Source organism: Haliotis rubra, unplaced genomic scaffold (assembly GCF_003918875.1).
Source record: "Haliotis rubra isolate DU_JTF1 unplaced genomic scaffold, ASM391887v1 Scf12, whole genome shotgun sequence".
Taxonomy (NCBI): domain Eukaryota; kingdom Metazoa; phylum Mollusca; class Gastropoda; order Lepetellida; family Haliotidae; genus Haliotis; species Haliotis rubra.
In genome coordinates this window covers 818325-838731 of record NW_025765114.1, presented here as the reverse complement: position 1 = coordinate 838731, position 20407 = coordinate 818325, and the positions used below count along the sequence as shown (strand labels likewise).

The 20407-nt window shown below is 36.6% G+C and overlaps 1 long non-coding RNA gene across 1 annotated transcript; it reads left to right on the top strand.

The window, feature by feature from the left end:
- The first annotated feature begins 816 nt into the window (after window positions 1–816).
- LOC124262984 lies at window positions 817–1671 on the top strand. The gene is made up of 2 exons (XR_006894743.1): window positions 817–987; window positions 1247–1671. It is a non-coding gene; the product is annotated as an uncharacterized LOC124262984 (long non-coding RNA).
- Window positions 1672–20407: the final 18736 nt, after the last annotated feature.

Here is a 20407-nt window from a genome sequence, read left to right as displayed (position 1 = left end):
TATTTGAAGTGGGGAGGTAAGGGGTGGGAACTCTTTTGTTGGAGTGGAGAATAGTGAGGCCGGGAGGGGTGGGGAGGCCATAGTGTAGTGTAGAGGGTTGGGGAGGGGGGTGCGATTTGGTGGGGCCAGGGGTGTGGGCTGGGGAAGAGTACACAATATACAAATGAAAATACAAACAAATTTACAGAAGAAAGCATATATACAAATGAGAAGAAAGAAAAAGGTTTGATTTGGTAGCAAGCTACAGTTCAAATGTCTATGACAGCCAAAGTTACACAGGTAACACTTGCGTGTTTCCTGGCCCTGGGGGGCCACGGTGCGGCGACCGATAGGATGTGGTGTTTTCTTCTCAGTCAGCTGTGATCAGTAGAGAGGAGGAGGTTAGAGGGGGCGAAGCCAGCTTTGTGGTTTTGATTTTAGACAGCGATCGGTGCGGGGCGTTGAACGTGACCAGCTCCAAGCGCAGAAAATGTCCGAATGAATGGACTTCATAACCGATCATATGTATCATTATATAGTGAGGGTGATGGTAAAGAGTGTTCACTAAATTTATTTAAAAATCAGCAACAACAACAAGTCAATAACCTCAGTTCATGAACGGTGAACACCGTTCACCTGGATGAGACTAATTAGTGTCACCCACCAGGACCAAATTTCACGGTGAGCAGTGTAATCACTAACCCGTGTACACTAATCCTCTTGAATCCCTTATCATAACTTTAGGGTGGTGGGTAAGTGAGAATGACCGATAAATTCATTAACTGACCATCAAGTGAATGATGACAAATAACATGTTATCATAACATGCGTATGTAGCCGTGTTTGTGCGGTTCGGCTCTGGGCTGCTGCTCAAGACGACACAAGGCAATGGTGATGAAATGAATTTTATTATATGAAGAATGAAGCTGTTGCTGAGGTCAAACCTGAGAAGGGAAAGAATGTTTCCAGCTCAGCAGCAGCAAGTGGAGTCATAAAAATTAAACTCAAGTAAAAATAATTTTAACAAATTTTAACAATAAATATTAAATAGTTTTAAATATCAAAGTAAATATATTATCAATTCAACTACCAGGACAAGGTTATTGCACTTTTGAACAAAAATGAAAGCACATGGTTTCAGCCATGTTTATAATTTACATTAATTGTAAAGTAATATATTTAACTAAATTTATATAATTATCAATTAAATATTACTTTTAATGTTATAATATTATTATTGCAATAACATTTTACACCTTTTTTATAGGAATTTATAAAGTAAAGAGGCAGATGGAAACAGATTAGAAAAATGGCCATACCTGAGAAGGGAAAGAATGTTTCCAGCTCAGCAACAGCAAGTGGAGTGAGGTGGAAAACAGGTGGCCAAAGGATGTAAGGTCAGAGGACACAATAGCCAATTAGAAAGTAGGTAGCACATAGAAGGAAGTTTTTGATGTGACCTGTTAATAGAAAAGGGAAAATCCCAAAGAATGGGTTACCTGGCTAAGAATAGAGAAGAAGTGAAGGGAAATCCTTGTTGACAAGGGTACATGAAACAGAAGGAAAAGGTGAAGATGTACAGAGGCGGCATTCAACGGCAAGACTCGGACAACATGGAACAAATGAACATTTAACATTTGATGATATTTATGAAACATGATGAAATGAATTAAGATGTGATTTAGCACTAAACTAAAAGCACTGCTACACGTAGGTTTACCACCAAACACGGGTTACAGCAAGAGAGTAGTAATTGCTGTATTGCATGCAAGTTTGATTGTCTGAAAAAAAACTTATTGGCTGACACTGTTTTGAGAATACGAACGGATCGAACTTCATTGTTACATAAGAAATATATGGTTTAAACATATTTTTATTCTTGAAAGAATCTGGTTTGGTAAACAAGCAAAGCTTTGCTTTTGTGAATACCTCACCAGTACAAATATAACACAAACAGAACACACAAGAACTAGACAAAAGACAGAATGAAATAGACAAAATTAAAATCTAAATCGGAACATCGTATGTGCATTGAGAATTGTAATTAACAACGCGCTCGCAGTTACGTTTCATTACTTTTTGTTAAGATAATTGTTACTTATTATTTCGTTTAGACCGTTTGATCGAAACGTTTAGTCTTGCAAATGAATTGGTGGAGAGACTCTATAATCTTCTTATTTTCTTTGTTGGTAGTTGGCGGTGTTCCGTATAACACAGTTTGGAGTCTGCGACCACTTACATAAAAGTATGCACTATTTTTGATGACAGTATATAATTTACATGTAAAGAGATAATGAATAACATATTCATTGTGGTATCCACAAGCCCATTCAGCATTAAGTGATATATATCTGTTGATTTTATCCGCATTTAGATCACTGCAGCCGAGCTTGAGACGACTGTGTACAATTTAACAAAGTCATCTACCATAATTCAGGTCAAGATAATTATTGGATTCATAATTTATTAACAGAGTTTTAAATTCGCATATTGTATTAGCATTCGCGACATAGTTCAGGCAACGAGTTCCAAATTTTAATTGTGTCTGGTAGGAATGATTGTTCATATGTTTTTGTCCTACAGTTTATTGTTTGTAACTTGGGATTGTTTCTGAGATTGTATTGACTATTGTCAGAAACAGTTTTAGGTACAAGGCCACACAAGTAGCCTGGGGCGAAATTGTTATTCATTTTGTAAAAGTTTACCAATTTGATGTCACGCCTTCTTTCTTTTAATGGTTTAAAATTAGTTTCAAGATAAAAAATGTCCATGACTAGTTCCACGAACCGCGCCGCATATGGTGCGGAGTGCATCTAAGTGTAACCGTTCAAGGAGAAGTGATTGATCAGTCGTACAGTTATCCCAAACATGACAACAGTAATCAAATATCGGCATCACGAATGACTTGTACATGGTTTCAAGCGTTTTCCTTCCTAGAAAGGCGATATTTGAAACCTCGAAGGCAGTTTATCATGGGACTGACTATGTCAACAATATCTTCAATATGGCTTTTCCATGCACAATCACTCTGAAGAATTATGCCTAGATGTTTATGATTTTGAACTTCTTGTATCGGGGTTTGATGCATGTTTAAAGTCGGAATCCTATCAGTTTTATGCTTGCGAGAAAAATTTACTGTTTCTGTTTTATTAGGGTTAAAGTTAACCTGCCACTTTTCTGCCCAGTTTGAGATTCGGTTTAGATCATCATTGAATCAAGCTGCGGCAACATTGTGATCATCTACAATTACATATATTGAGGTGTCATCCGCAAAGAGACGAATGTGACTTTCTATTCCATCTACTACATCGTTGATGTACACAATTAAAGAGAAGTGGTCCCAAGACGGAACCCTGGGGGACGCCAGCAAATACAGTTTTATGATCAGAGCAATATCCATTAATGACAACTTTTTGTGATCTATTTTCTAGGTAACTTTCAAACCAATTAAAAAGAGATCCATCGATACCATAGCTCTTAAATTTTGATATTATGCCTTTATGCCAAACTTTATCAAAAGCCTTACTGATATCACAAAAACCGGCTCTGACCTCTTTACCATTATCAAGGCCTTTCGCAATAAAATCATACAAGTAGGTTAATTGATTTGCGGTAGAGTCGCCCGGCATAAAACCCGATTGTAAATTGGTAAGGATATCATTATCTCTGAAGTAATTAAAAACATATTTAAATACACATTTTTCAAAAGCTTTAGTCAGACAACTCGTATGCGCGACCGGTCGGTAGTTGGAACATTCATTAACACTATTCTTTTTATGAAGAGGTATGACTGACGCTTCTTTCCAGATGGATGGAAATTTAGATTTTGAAGAGACAAGTTAAATAATGTCGTTAGCAAAGGACATAAACTCTTTGCTGTTGCTCTGAGAAATCGATTCCCTATACCATCTGGCCCTGTTGCTTTTGATGGATCAAGGGAAAGAAGACTGTCTTGAACCTCTTCAAGTGTAAGATTAATAGAACTAAGTGTATCTGCAGTAGATGCAAATTGGATGTCTGGAAGTTGTAAATCCGCATAGTCTACTGTAGCTAGATTTACAAAGAAATTGTTTGAAACGTTAACAATGACTTCGGGGTCGTCGTAGATAACATCATTTGATATGATTGGCGGAATGTAGTTGCATTCCGATTTTCTTTGAACATATTGTTTGACCATACGCCACCAAGTCTTAGTACCTACGGATGTATTTATTCTATCATCTATTCTCAAATCACATTTTCTTTTGGAGTCGCGTATCAAACTGATCACTTTGTTTCTATTTGATCGGAAATTTACCCAGTCGGAAGGACGCTTCAGTGTTTCAATCTTAATGTTGTTTTCATTTAGAATATCTATGTTAAAATCGCCGGTGATAACGGTAAACAGATTTAAATCGATTGCCATTCCAACTGAATGGTCAATCAGATCCCAGTACTGTTCGCTTTTGTCAGCGCGATAAAACGTACCGATGAGATAATTTCTGGTTTTACATTATATTTTTACCCATAACGCTTCTAGACCAGCAATGTCTAATGCTTCCATACTCTCCACACATAAGTGTTGCTTAACATAAATGGCCACGCCGTCGCCTCGTGTTAAACGGTCTTTTCTAAATGGTTTATGAAAACCTGGAATTGGTAAATCGTCTGTATGAACGGTATCATTGAGCCATGTCTCTGTAAGGCAAATTACATCGTAATCTACAAATTCTGCATAAATGATATCGATTTTGTCTTTCAGACTTCGGACATTGAGATGTATTATCTTCAGATTCTTATGGTGTTTCGTTCCCGGGTTTGGATGGATATTACCGCAACAAAGTAAGAGGAGACTAAGAAATATGAAAATTGACGAAGAGTATTTATAATACCGAAATATGGAGCGAAATATTATATCATGAAATTATTTCCGCTTTTTGCATGAAGCGTAACTGCAAAGCATCCAACTGCCTGCCTGTACTGCATTATGTCAACAGACATGATAGATACATGTATTAAAAAAGTTCAAAAGACTGGCAGTGGGAGAACATTGTGTAAGCAAACAATCATCAAACACATATACACATGTAAATTGAGAACTGTGAAAACATTTGTCTGAAGTTGAATAGTAATCACAGAAGGAATTTCAAAATTGGAAGAAAAAGAGAGAAAGATTATTAAGAGCAAAACACTCATTGAGTTTTAAAACAAACAGAAATATGGAGAAAAGCCACGGGTTTAAAATCGAACCATCTTCATTAAGATACATTTGTATATGAAGAGGAGACAGTAGAGGTAGATATAAACAAATCTGTCCCAACAGGTGTAAACAACACTAGGACCCGCCAGTTACTGTGGTGATGCACGAGAGTCATGAGACAAATGCAGCACGTGCATACCGTTCACGTGTTGTACATTTCATATCCCACTGCGGGAGCGGTGGATAGCTGGATACCTCTACTTGTGGTGAGAAAATGCTGTAAGTAATCTTTATTATAACAGATATAGTTATCATTATTATATTTAAGAGAACAAAAAATAGATATGAATTTGAAAGAGATAGACATTATTTATATACACAAATCGAAGAGGAAGACTACCATGACAGGTGTTATTGTTATAGTGTATTACAATAGTAATCCTTATAATTATTTGAATTCTTAATATAACAAGACATTTTGCATGATAGGATTTTGCAATGTATATTGATGATGAACCAAAGGAAACACTCCAATTTGAGAACTTGTATTTACAACAACAATAACAAAACAACAACAACAAAACAAAACCCCAAACAAAAAACAAAACAAAAAGCAAAACAAAAATAGAAGTGAGAACAGGTGAATGGTTAACAGGCAACAATATTTTAGATACATAATACACCATTTGAAATTCCCAATTGAAAACGAATTCACTGTAATGATTGAGAAATTAAGGATAATAATAAATAACGATAATTAAAGAAACTTTAGACTAAGTTAACCCAAAAATGAATAAATCAGACAAATACACTCTAAACATACCATCAAACAAATCAAAACAAACTAATTGCAGCATTAATGCAACAGATTCATTTCGTCTGGGTAGTTGTGGCAAAAATTGCCAAATATCATATTATAATACACACTTTGACTGGCAGTGGGATTAAATTTTGTGAGCAAACAATCATCAAACACACATACACATGTTAATTGAGAACTGTGAGAACATTTGTCTGAAGTTGAATAGTAATCACAGAAAGAGTTTTCAAAATTGGAAGAAAAGAGAGAAATGTTGTTAAAAGCAAGACACTCATTATAAAATCTAACCAACTTCATTAAGATACATTTGTATATGAAGACGAAACAGTAGAGGTAGATATAAACAAATCTGTCCCAACAGGTGTAAACAACACTAGGACCCGCCAGTTACTGTGGTGATGCACGAGATCCATGAGACAAACGCAGCACGTGCATACTGTTCACGTGTTGTACATTTCATATCCCACTGCGGGAGCGGTGGATAGCTGGATACCTCTACTTGTGGTGAGAAAATGCTGTAAGTAATCTTTATTATAACTGATATAGTTATCATTATTATATTTAAGAGAACAAAAAATAGATATGAATTTGAAAGAGATAGACATTATTTCATTATTTATATTTATTTATGTTAGAACCAGTAAATTTCAAATGAGTGATATATTTGATACATATGCCGGAGTGAGGCAAGGTTGCATTCTATCACCTGTACTTTTCCTGTTATATGTTGAAGAACTTGTTAAGGAAATGTTATCAAATGATACGAGAGGTCAATTTATTAACGAACATGGGGTCTTCAGATAAATATTTGTAAAACTAAAGTAATGGCTTTTAAAAATGGGGGTAAAATCTCTAAAAGTGAAAAATGGTTCCTTAATGGCCAAAAAATTGGAGGTGGTATCATATTACAAATATTTAGGTATTATATTTTCGTGTAGAAATATATTCTCCAGAGTCTGTGAAACATTAGCTATGCAAGTTGAACGAGCCCTGCATGTCATAAAGAAATTCATATGTAAATATAAAGAATTACCGATCAATGCATCATTTAAACTGTTTGATGGAAAAATTCAACCAATTTTGTTGTACGGCTCTGAAATATGGGGCATTAACATAAACAAGAATATTGAAAAGGTACATTCAAAGTTCTGTAAGTTTTTGTTGCGTGTTGGCTACAGAACTGCGAACAAGGTTATTTTAGCTGAATGTGGACGATTTTCACTGTTTATTAACGCCCGATGTCGGGTTATTTCACATTGGCTAAGATTGATGAGACAACCAATTTCACGATATTCAAGATGTAGTTATGAAATATGGGGCGGTGGGGTAGCCTAGTGGTTAAAGCGTTCGCTCGTCACGCCGAAGAACCGGTTTCGATTCCCCACATGGGTACAATGTGTCAAGCCCATTTCTGGTGTCCCCCGCCGTGACATTGCTGGAATATTGCTAAAAAGCTGTGAAAAACCATACTCACACACTCACTAGTTATGAAATGCTTAAAAACACTAGATGATACCGGAGATACCAATTGGGTTTCCTTCGTTAGAACTATTCTTTTTAGTCATGGTTTTGGAAATGTATGGCTCGCTCAAAATGTAAGTAATACACAATATTTCATCGAAGTATTCAAGCAGAGATGCAAAGACATTTATCAACAGGACTGGTATAATGAAATAACGTCATCAACCTGTGTCAACTTTTATTCAGAATATAAATATTGTATTAATACAGAAATTTACCTTTCAAAGATTAAATCACCACAACTTAAGCGTACGCTTACTAAATTTAGATGTAACGCTTACAAATTCAAAGTCCAAGCGGCGCGATTTGCCAAAACTTCAAATGCAATAGATATCCAATGTCCATTCTGCAATTTATCGCAAGAAGATGAGTACCATGTATTACTTATATGCCCGAAATATTTAGAAATAAGAGAATCATATTTGCCTTATTTTTTCTATAACCAACCGTCGAGACAAAAATTCTGTATGCTACTTCGCACAGAAAATATTGACTTGTTGTTAAAGGTAGCCCTTGTGTTGTACCACATACCTATGTTGAGAGAAAAAATGTAAATTGTGAATGGGTGTTTATGGATTTATTGATGTTCCTATAACTCGCGTACTTACAGGTTGCGCATAAATGAGCTGTTATTATTGTACACATGTACTATTGGCCTCAGGGCCACATATACAAATAAATATGTCTGTCTGACATTATTTATATATACAAATCGAAGAGAAAGGCTACCATCACAGGTGTTTTGTAATAGTGTATTACAATAGTAATCCTTATAATTATTTTAATTCTTAATATAACAAGATATTTTGCATAATAGGATTTTGCAATGTATATTAATGATAGGCAAAGGAAATTCCCTTGATTGGAAACTTGTATTTACAACAACCAAAATACAAATATGAGAACCGGTAAATGGTTAACAAACAACAATATTGTAGATAAGTAATACACCATTTGGAATTCCCAATTGAAAATGAATCACTGAAGTAATTGAGAAATTAAAGACTACTATAATAGACATAATTAAAGAAGTTTTAGGCCAAGTTAAGAGAAAAAGAAATGAGCGGACAAATACCCTCCAAAAGTATCAGACAAATCAAAACAAATTAAATTGCAGCAATAATGCAACAGATTCATTTCGCCAGGGTAGATACGGCAAAAATTGACAAATATCATATTATACTAGTATTACACACTTTGAATGACATAAAGATAAGCAGGTATAATGAAATGTCATCCATGAAATGGGAAACTATGCATCAGGATTATCGAATAAGGTTAGCAGCTACATTTACATGATAATTCAACAACAAAGTTTCTGAAATGAGTTGACAATGAACGTTTGTCAAATTGTCGTTATATTGAATGTTCACAGTTACTTCATGAGGTATTTGCTGAAATTAGATGTCTCCATTCAGTCCATCTATCCAATGGCATTGTATTCACATACATGTCACACATTTGTTATCTGCATGTTGTAAGACAATAGTGACTGAATCCTTTAGCAATTTTAGCACAAATAAATACTTTTAATTAAAGTTTGTTTACTTTACCATGAGGATTGATCCTCAATGTCCATATATTTCCATAAGAAATATATATAAGCATCTGCTGTGTACTTAGTTAAAAACTGTATATACCTAAGTACCTAAGAAAGATTTCAGATTTTTTAGCAGTGGCAAAGTGGGGTTGTTTAGTTTATGGATTCCAATATATTGATAAATATGTGTGTTTTTATATCATTGCATACGTAATAGACATCATATTTTTACATGATTAAATATCGATGTACAAAACACTGAAATAGGATCAAATTGGATCAGTCACTATACCATCCAAACATTTGAAAATCTGAAAAAGCCTACACTGCTGGGATACTTTATTACAATCAGACAAGAACTGTAGGGGATATTTTCAAATAACGGCATCTGATGGGCATCCACCCTTCCTAATGTCACACTGATTAGGTTGAAGAAATTCTGCCAGGGTGGACAGTAGCCCAGTCCCCGTGTCCGTTACGGTCGAGGGAGCAGGGGCTGACCAGTTTGCAGCAAGGTTTCGTAATTAGACTGTTGGATGGAAACATTAATCGCTCTTGATCAGTGGCCCTTTAAGTCTGGGCTAGTACAAACAGCCGCATATAAACATACACACGCATGCACGTCGTCATATGAGCGAAATATTCTCAAGCACGACGTTAAACCCAACTTCACCTTTATTATTGTATTGCAACTAATGTCTCGCCAGCAAACGAGCTGTTGCCCAAGACATACGTTTAATAAACTGGTTGTTCGGCGGCTAGACCACAGCGTACAACAGTTATGAGCGTCTTTTTGCCTCAATACGGAGGAAGAAAGAGCTGTTGATAGCTAATGTAACTGTGTTCATCAACAACCAGTCCGTTTGCAAAGTATTGGTCATATCCCATTCGATGATGGAAAAGACATGATGATTTGTTGTCAGTTACGGTTCACAGCTTTCCGTAATATGACCTTGTTGACGTCGGGACTGACGAGCGTGGCCGACATGTATACCGTTGTGTTCGATCAGTCGGAGAAACATGAAGATACACTGAAATGTTACACGAACTCAAATGAAGAGCTAAAAGAACAGTTAAGGATTGACTTTCACTTTGTGTGAGTTTTGGGAATATGAACCTTCTAAGAGTGGCCCCAAACTGTAAGGGCGACGTAGTTTCCGATGTCGTTTATTCAATGGTTAGCCCTCAGTCAATGATGGTTCATACTGCGATGAACTCGCACAACGTGAAAGTCAATTCTTATGATCTTTTACCACTGTTGTATACATTGATGTGGGTATTTTAAATGTCATTTAATACGCGTGTCTTTGTGTTTACACTGACAGTCAACATCTAACTGCGACGCGGATTAGAATAGTTCCTAAAAAGGAAAGGTTACACGAGCGCTTGTATACTTGCTCTATATGAACATGTTTTGTTGTTGGATTTCAGCAAATCCATTAACATAATACCATCATTAAATGACAATGTTTCCTACGAACTACCCCGGTTAGTGAATCACAGTGACAGCGCTTCGCAATCCATTAAATACAGGCCGTAAACATGGTCGACATGATAGACGTGACGGGAGAAATGTCCGAGATTGGCAATGAACCTGTGGTTTTAGTTATCATTGATCAGTTAGCTGACCATTGAAACGTGGATATAAAATATGTCAAACTGATACTGAGGTAGATGTATACACTGCTGTAGCCTGTCTAGTGTCGATAAAAACACTGATCGAGTTTGGCAATACAATTCCGCGTTTCGTTCAGTATCGGACAAAGTGAAGATATTCTTGAACGGACATGCAATCAAACCATTTGACATAACCCAATTTATGCTAAAGCGTTAACTCCAAGGTTAACGGGTCCAAATGATCTGAAACAACGCTTCTGTATATATTCAATCTTGTGAATTCCCATTCAATGAAATCAAATAACGACAACTGCTCAAGAAGCAAAATCAATAACCACTTCCTTGTCAAAAGCAGGAAGAATGTGTGGCGTAATTGCGTTCAGCACGAGAAAGCTGGACTTCTATAAACAAACACCGTGATACAATCTGTCTGTTTCATTTCATGACATTTACACAGTTGAAATATAATACAGTGAAGATCAGTTCCACAATAAACCACAGGTAGTGAGTGAGTTAGTTACACATATAAATAGAAGTTGTTGAATAGCCAATCTTCGAAGGACTGTAAAATAACTAGAGGATCACAGATGGTGTTTAAAACTAGCATGTAAATCTAAAACTATTTTATTTGCGAAGACCATACAATATAGAAAAGAGGCTATAAGTCGCCACCAACTGAAGGTATATCACCATACCAAGGACCATAGGGACTTGCAGTGCCTTTGCTACCTGCATGGACCCTAGTTGGATTTACACCATCCCTTCAGCCGCTGGCGATTGAAGGAAAATGTAGCCATACTTTAAAATAACAAAAATACTACGTTTAAAAAATTGGGAAGTTTAAATTTTCTTTGAAATTTTGGGGACTTACGTACCATCTCAGGAGGACAATTGAGGGTACAGCCACTTTACTTTAACCCTCTTTGAACATACAACCACTAACAATCGTAATTGCTAATTTATACTACTATTTATAATATACCATTTATCTATTTAAAACACATAGCGTTCAAAATTCATCTAATAATTCTATTTCCTTTAAAAACCCAATTATTTAATGATAATTTACATTGAAAAAGATCCTTGATTGTTTTGACATTGAAATATTTATCCCTTATGATGGGAAAAGTCAATAAAGTCAAGCAGGACATGCTTGATCGTGATTCTCTCATCACAAGGGATACAAAACAGTGGATCTTCACTTTTAAGCAAATATTCATGAGTGTATCTGGTATGGCCAATGCAACATCGTCGCATAATGATATCTTCAAATCAGGACTGACACCCCAAGTACGTGTAACTGATATTTGGCTTTATTTGATGTCATTTATTGGTACCTACTTGAGTGTCCAACTTCTTTTGCATTAGATCTAATAACGGATTCGTATCAGAATATGGAATAAGAAGTGGTGTCGTATTGGTCACTAGCAAGATCATTATATAATACAATAATTTCAATTAAAAGTGGATGTTTACAAAAAATATTTTAAATGCCGAAGGCACGAAAGAGAGTCTGAAAAATTATATATTATTGATATTTCGGGTGTTTTTAATATAGTTAATAGCCGTTAATATGGCGTTTGTTTCCTCTGTAAAATGGAGCTGTTATCCACTGCACCATCATCATTGGACTCATCTGTAAATAAGGATTCGTATGCATTATATTTAATTTTTAATTGATTAAATTCCTGTTTAGCTCAATGCCAGCAGCAGAAAGGAAAGGTTTTATTCTTATTCCAAGAGGCGAAATAAGAGGTGACTTATTGTTGTACAAATCCTCATAAAGAAGATTAAAACATAGTTAAATGCAGGGTAAGACTTGTTAGAATATAGTTTTGCTATATACTGTAAGGATAAATTTATAGGATGTTGGTTAAGGGAAGGTTCATCGGCCTCAACGTAGAGACTGTCAACAGGATAAATTTTGAAAGACCCAAGACAAAGATTTAGACTTTGGTGATGGACAGAATGTAATACTTTTGGTTGCTTTTGCAGACTCCACCATATACGATGGAGCCGTAATCTAGTTTCAAACGGAACTGTATAAGTGGAGAGTAGTTTGGTCCCCTCCCCACTTTGAATTGAAATGACTTTCAACAAGTCAAGTGCCTTCAGTCATTTATGTTTTAGGTATTTCATATGCGGAAGAAAAGTTAAATGGGAGTCGAAAATGAGACCCAAGAACTTGGCCACCTTGACAACTTTTATGGGAGTGCCATTTAAAATTAGTTCTTGGTCTTTATGCGGTTTAAATTTACGACAGAAATGTATACAAATAGTTTTTGAGCCGTTCCCAATTGGCCATTTATGAATTTTATTGAGACATAGTTGGAACTGCATATTGCATGCATATTTTTACCTCGTCAAGAAACATTCAAATCATCTACAAAACGTGATCCATCGATTGAATCATTTAAAACCTTCGATACACTGTTGATCTTAATACTATACAATTTGACAGACAAAATACTGCCTTGTGAAACACCTTGATCCTGATTGTAATGATCAGACAGGGCATAACCCACACGGACTAAAACTTGCCTGTCTGTTAAAACACGGGAGATAAAATGAGGCAAATGGCCTCTCAAACCGAAGTCATGTAAATCCTTCAAAATGCCGTGTTTCCAAGTAGTATCGTATGCTTTGATCTCAAGATCAAAGTGAGTGAGTGAGTGAGTTATTATTAAAGTCACATCGGCAATATTGCAGCCATATCGTGACGAGAACATATTTGACATTGAAATGGAATATATGTATATGATAAAAACCTGTCGACGAAGGACAGTAAAACAACTAGAATATCACAATTACAACTAAAACTAATGTGGAAAATTCAAACTAATAGCACTATTTGGACAATACAATATAAAAACTGGCTATAGATCGCCAAAAACTGAAGGTAGACCAGCAAATTAGGGACCATGGGGATTACATTACTTTTGCTACCTGCATGGACCCTAGCTGGATTTATATCATCCCTTCAGCCGCTGTCGATTGAAGTCAAATTTAGCCCAAATCAAAATGACAAGAATACTACATTTAAAACAGCTGGTAAATTTAAATTTCCTTTGAATGTTTCGGGACTTACATACCCTCTCAGGAGGACAATAATTTTACGCTACTTCAACCCCCTTTGAGGGTACAGCCACTAACAATCTCAGTTACTAATCTAAACTACCAATAATAAAATATGTATCTATTTACAAATCAGTTAACAAGTCTAATTCTTTTAAAAATGCAGTAATTAAATGAGAATTTATATTAGTATAAAGATCCTTCATGGTTCGTGATTTGAAATAGTTATCCCTTGTGATGGAATATTCAACACAGTCAAGGAAGACATGCTTGACTGTGATTCTTTCATCACAAGGGATACAAAACGGAGGATCCTCACCTTTTAATAGGTACTCATGAGTATATCTTGTGTGGCCAATATGACATCGTCGTATGATGACCTCTTCAAATCTGGACTGACAACCCAAGTAGGTGTAACCGATAGTTGGTTTTATTGCATGTAATTTATTAATACCTACTTTGGTGTCCCACTTCTTTTGCATCAGATCACAGATATAAGATCTTATAGCAGCTTTGTAATCAGAGTTTGGGATCAGAAGTGGTGTCACAGATTTGTTGAGAGCTGCCTTGGCGGCAAGATCGGCCATTATGTTCCCAGAAATGCCAACATGACTGGAAACAAAAGACGATGTCGCATTGGCCAGTAGCAAGCTCATTATACAATTCAATAATTTCTAATAAAAGTGGATGTTTGCAAGAAAGATTTTTAATAGCCTGAAGACACGAAAGAGAATCGGAAAAGATTATGTATTGTTTATATGTACGGCGTTTATTAATATTGTTATGAGCTGTTAATATGGCGTTAGCTTCTGCTGTGAAAATAGAGCTGTTATTTGGTAGTCGAGAAGATATTGTTCTGGATCCAATTACAGTGGCACAAGCAACTGCGCCACCATCCTTGGATCCATCTGTAAATAAGGATTTGTATGTATTATTTATTTTTTAATTGATTATATTCTTGTTTATATTGTAATTCATTAGTTTCTGCTTTCTTAAACTTTGTCAGTGTGAGGTTAACTTCAGGCCTCACCAGTTGCCAAGGAGGAGAAGAAAGAAGACGAGAAGGAGATATATTCTCCAGCTCAATCTCGGCAGCAGAAATGAATGGTTTAATTCTGTGTCCAAGAGGCGGAACAAGAGAAGACTTTTTGTTGTACAAATCCTCATAAAGGGGATTGAAGACACAGTTAAATGCAGGGTTAGACTCGTTAGAATATAGTTTGGTAATATATTGTAAAGATAATTTTATACGGCGTTGGGTAAGAGAAGGTTCATCTGCCTCGACGTAGAGGCTATCAACTGGAGAAGTTCTAACTGATCCAAGACAAAGTCTTAGACTTTGGTGGTTGACAGAATCAAGTAATTTAAGGTTGCTTTTGCAGGCTCCACATATACGATGGAGTCATAGTCAAGTTTCTAACGGACCAGTGATCGATATAAGTGAAGAAGGGTAATTTGGTCCCCTCCCCACTTTGAATTGGAAACGACTTTTAACAAGTCGACTAAAGATCAAAGAAAATTGAGACTACGTGTTGTTTAGATACTGTGTCATTTTTAACAAAGGATTCGAGTCGTACTAAGCGGTCGATAGTACTATGATTTCTCCGGAAACCACATTGTATATTGTCAAATTGTGTTATTGGTTTTCAAGGTATCAAATTAGTCTGTTATTTACCATTCGTTCCATGGCTTTAGAGAAACAACTTGTTAGAGAGATTGGTCTGTAATTAGATGGATCAGTATGATTCCGACCAGGCTTTTGAATTGGCATTGTGTAACGAATTTCGAAGGTAGGAAATTCCCAGAAGTCCATATCTTATCAAAAAATGTAAAATGTTTCCAAACATGATTCAAGTAAATGCTTCAAGAGCTGATAGTGATTATTATCAGCCCCAGGTGCTCTATCATGAACTTGTCCAAGGGCTGTATATAGCTCATGTAATGAAAATAATTTATTGTAGTCTTGTCCCTGGTCTGAATTTAAATTCATTCCTTTCTGCTCCTGCTGTTTCTGATATTGAGGCATAATTGGATGAACACGAATGCTTGGCGAGAGTTTCACCGAATTTACTGGCAATGTCGGATTTGTCTTTCAGTGGCATTTAGAAGTTGTACATAGATGTCCAAGATATTTTTATGGATTAAACTTCTTTTTTATTTCCCTCATTTCAGGGAGGGATATAAAAGCTGCACAGGAAACAAAGACGCCAGTCTCATTGGCGATATTTTGTTGAATTACCAAATAAATTAGGAATGTGTTGGAGTAAGTAACTTTGAATCGGTACAAATTTATGCACGATGGCTCTAAATGAATAATAATTCTATTAATAACGGTTATTGTGTCTGGATAATCAATAAGGGACATATACTCTTAACACTTTTATGAAAGCTATTGTGAGTGAGTGAGTTCAGATTTATAGTCACATCGGCAATAGTTTAGCAATACAGACAGACATTTTATTCTAGTAGCGTAGGTCATTGGCCTATAATACAACATACTGTAAATATAAATAATACATGTATGCTGGATGTAGGATAACAATTGAAATACAAGGTCAATTGATTGTAATGGTGGGATTACTTCTTAGTTTTAATACAGCGGAGAGGAATGTACTTACTGTTTTAAGATAATTTATGTTGTTAGTTTAAAATATTTGCACTGTTCAGGATAATTCAATATCGTATAAACGGGCTATGGATAAACTAGTAGTTATTCCTTATAATGGACCGCAATATAGCTGGAATATTGCTGAGTGCGGCGTAAAACTAAACTCACTCACTCACTCACCTTATAATGGAACATTTGATACAGTCAAGGAGGACATGCTTGAACGTGTTTGTCTCATCACAAGGGATACAAAATGGAATAGCCTCACCTTTAAGTAAATAGTCATGGGTGAATCTGTTATGGCCCATACGGCATCATCTTAAAATGACCTCTTCAAATCTGGACACCCGTGAAGAATGAACATTCAGTAACCCATGCTTTTCGTAAGAGGCGACTAACTGGATCGGGTGGTCAGACTCGATGACTTGGTTGACTCAGTCATGTCATTGGTTCCCAATTGCGCAGGTCGATGCTCATGCTGTTGATCACTGAATTGTCTGGTCCATACTCGATTGTTTACAAACCGCCGCCATATAGCTGGAACATTGCTGAGTGCCGCATAACACTAAACTCACCCATTCACTCAAATCTGGATTGGCAGCCCAAGTAGGTGTAACCTATAGTTGGCTGTGTTATTGTCAGGTAATCTCGAAGAAATCGTTCTGGATTCAATGATAGTGGCACTATCAATCTGTGAAGATAGATTTGTAAGTATCATAAGTGTTTCTTAATTGATAGTGTTCATGTTTGCAGATTACTTGGTCTCAAAAATTGTCAAGGAGGAGGAGAAAGCAAAGGAGATACATCTCTAGCTCAATGTTAGCAGCAGAAATGAATGGTTTAGTTCTCATCCCTAGTGGCGGAATAAGAGAAGACTTCTTAACGTACAGATCTGTAAAAAGAGGATTAAAACAACAGTTGTAAGGGGCGTAGCTACCATTATAAAAAAGCCCAGGCGTACAGATGACTGTTGCTAAAAGGGTTGGGCAAGCCCACAATACTATCTAAATAGCTTTGCAACCTATCGGGCTTACCCGAAAAAAGTAGCTTGCCACGCGCCTGGTTGTATGCAGGATTTGAACGTAGTTTTATGAAGGATTGTAAAGATAATCTTATATGTCGATGTTTAAAAGATGGCTCATCGGCCTCAACGTAAAGACGATAGAAGATAGAAAAAGTTCTAAAAGACCAAAGGCAGAGTCTGGGAAATTGATGATGGATAGAATCGAAAGGTTTAAGGTTCCTTTTGCAGGCTCCATCCTAGACTTTGGAACCATAATCGAATTTAGAGTGGAAAAGTGTTCCATGCAAATGGAGAAGGTCACGTCCCCACTCCGAGCCTGAAACAACTTTTAATATATCAAGTGCCTTCAGGCATTTATTCCTTAATTAAATATTTGTATGCGGTCGAAATGTCAAATGTTGGAAAATTAATACCCTGAAACTTCACTTCGTCTTCAATATTTATAGGAGTACCCTCTAAAATTCATCAGGGTCCTTCTAAGTGTTATATTTTCGACAAATGTGGACACAATTATTGTAAGCTTTTTTAAAAAATTGAATATATAACCTAAAATCATTCAATACATTTATTTCAATACAATAGTATGTATGCTTTTGTCAAAACAGGAAATGTTAAAATCTTCCACAAACAGCGATTCATCAATTCTCACAAACCTTTGATAAACTTTAATCTTTATGCTAAATAATGTGACAATCTAGTAGTTTCTTTATCAGATCGTTGAAATAATCACAGTTAAACAAGTAGTGGTATTCATCTCCAATATCATTTGAAACACATAGGGAACACCTATAAAAAATGTCAATTTGGACAAATGTAACATTTGCAGTATCTAAAAAATATGCAAGGATTCATTCCAAGATACAACTTAGCATAAGCTTAAGTTAAGTCCGCCGAACCCTAACAAGTAGGCTTGTCTGATTGGTTAAATCCGTTCGGCCATCTCGTGTTTGATTGGACGGTCATAGGTCGCTCAAAGGTTAGCTGACGCGACCTTCTTCTAGGGTTTGTTTGACTCAGTATAGCAGTGTAACGGATAATACTGAGCCTAAGTTTACTTAGACTTGGCCTGGGCACGTCAAATCCAGCGAAACACACATCACGGCCAATGTCAGGTCGAAAAATGCTCAAATATTTCAGCACTTATTCAACATCAATAATTACCCGTGTTGACCCAACAAGAATAGAACATCTGGAGGTGCATCTTGGAGAGCAGCCAGGACAATGGCTAAGAACAGGTGCAGATATTTTCTAAATAGGGCGCATCTTTCAGGACATCATTTCTGGTGAGGGCTGGCGTCATGGCCACCGGTGACCCAATAACAAAACGTGATATCAAGAACAGGGCGCGATGTTCATTAAATATATAAATGATATCAATAACCCCCACTTTTTAAAAATAGTATATTTGTTTTTCCGATGTATTTGTACTTTAGAGTAGTAATCAGAACGTTTCATAAGGGATTCTTGTGAGGAGTGAAGGGACAAATAGATCGTGTTATCATCTGATTAACAAGCAGCACGTTATGAAGTCGACCTTGAAACTTTCACTTCGAGGTGTAATCATTCATGAAGATATGTAACACCTGAGTGGATACCGCCTCACAGAGACGTTTATACTATTTGATTCCCCGGCTGTGTCCAAATATTATTGACATAGAATACATCCAAACTAATCAGCCTGCAAAACAGAATAACAAATGCACAATGCGTCAAGAACAGAGAGACCAAAACACTGCCATCGACAACATGATACATTCTCCAATCATGTAATGACTGACGGTTGTTAATGTTCTACATCTTGACATTAGGAAAGTCGTAAAGTATTGTAATGAAGCACTATAGAGGTTCCCAGCGTGACTTCATCTAATAGGACAGGTATTTGTAAAAACCTGGTCGATGGCTCCTGTCCGACCCCGTGTTGTCAGAAACAACACAGAGCCGTCACACTCAATACTACCAACGTGAGCATTTTAATTGCCATCCTTTCATCGATAGATGTTTCACTGCAGACCTTGAGGAAAACAACAAATGCGTGGGTAAAACTCTGTCCTGTGTCAATTTTTGTACGATGCCCATTGATATGATCTTCTTTTGTGAGAATTAGCAAACGTTCGGCAGAGTAGTATTTTGGAAAAGGTTTGAATTCTCGTTTAGTCAACACCTATTCAAAGGAATATTGATGGCGAATCATTGTGGCTTTTTAAAATAATCTTTACCCTCCAATGTTCTTCAATTAACGGCGGGAATGTTTTCTTTGTGCTTTGTCTCGGCGGTTTATATATTTGATTTCTGTTGTGGGCTTGAAATAGCCTCTGTATCCACTATTTATTAAATTGTCATACACATGTAGTTCGGACAAATCAAGCTGACAAGCGGTGCTATAACTTGAATACTCATAGCAGCATTAAACCAAAATCACTGAAAACTGCTTAATGTATATGCAACACTTTTATTATTTTTGTCAAATACGTGCTTGTTTGGTCGAAATCATTAACATATTAAGTTTCAGCAACTTAGATCTTCTGTTTCTGTTGAATGAATCGTATCATAGCTTTCATCACACTCACAAGCCTCTGTGGTGCAACTGACTTATTGTAAGCGGGGGATATATACTCTCCCAAAAAAGAAACGTATATAAAAAATTCAACTGTATTTTTATGTTTATTTTGAAACATCTTGTAGGCTTTATGAGTCAATGAAATATATCGAATTTGCACACTGGGAATGCAGACTTATCCGTCTTTGGCACCAACTCGAGGAAAGTCAGTTTGAGTGTCACATGGAGACGTGTGGTGGCGCTGAAGTCAATACCTCGTGTGACCACCGTGGGCATCCAGAACTGCACGGCATCGCCTCGGCATCGAACGAATAAGTCTCAGAATCTCGTGTTGCCCAATCGCAGCCCACTCTGCCTGTAGTGCCTGTGCGAGTTGCTGATGTGTCTGGGGCTGAGGGTTACGGCGTCTCACCCATCTGTCTAGGGCATCGCACAGATGTTCGATCGGGTTTAAGTCCGGTGATCTTGAGGGCCAGGGGAGCGAAAC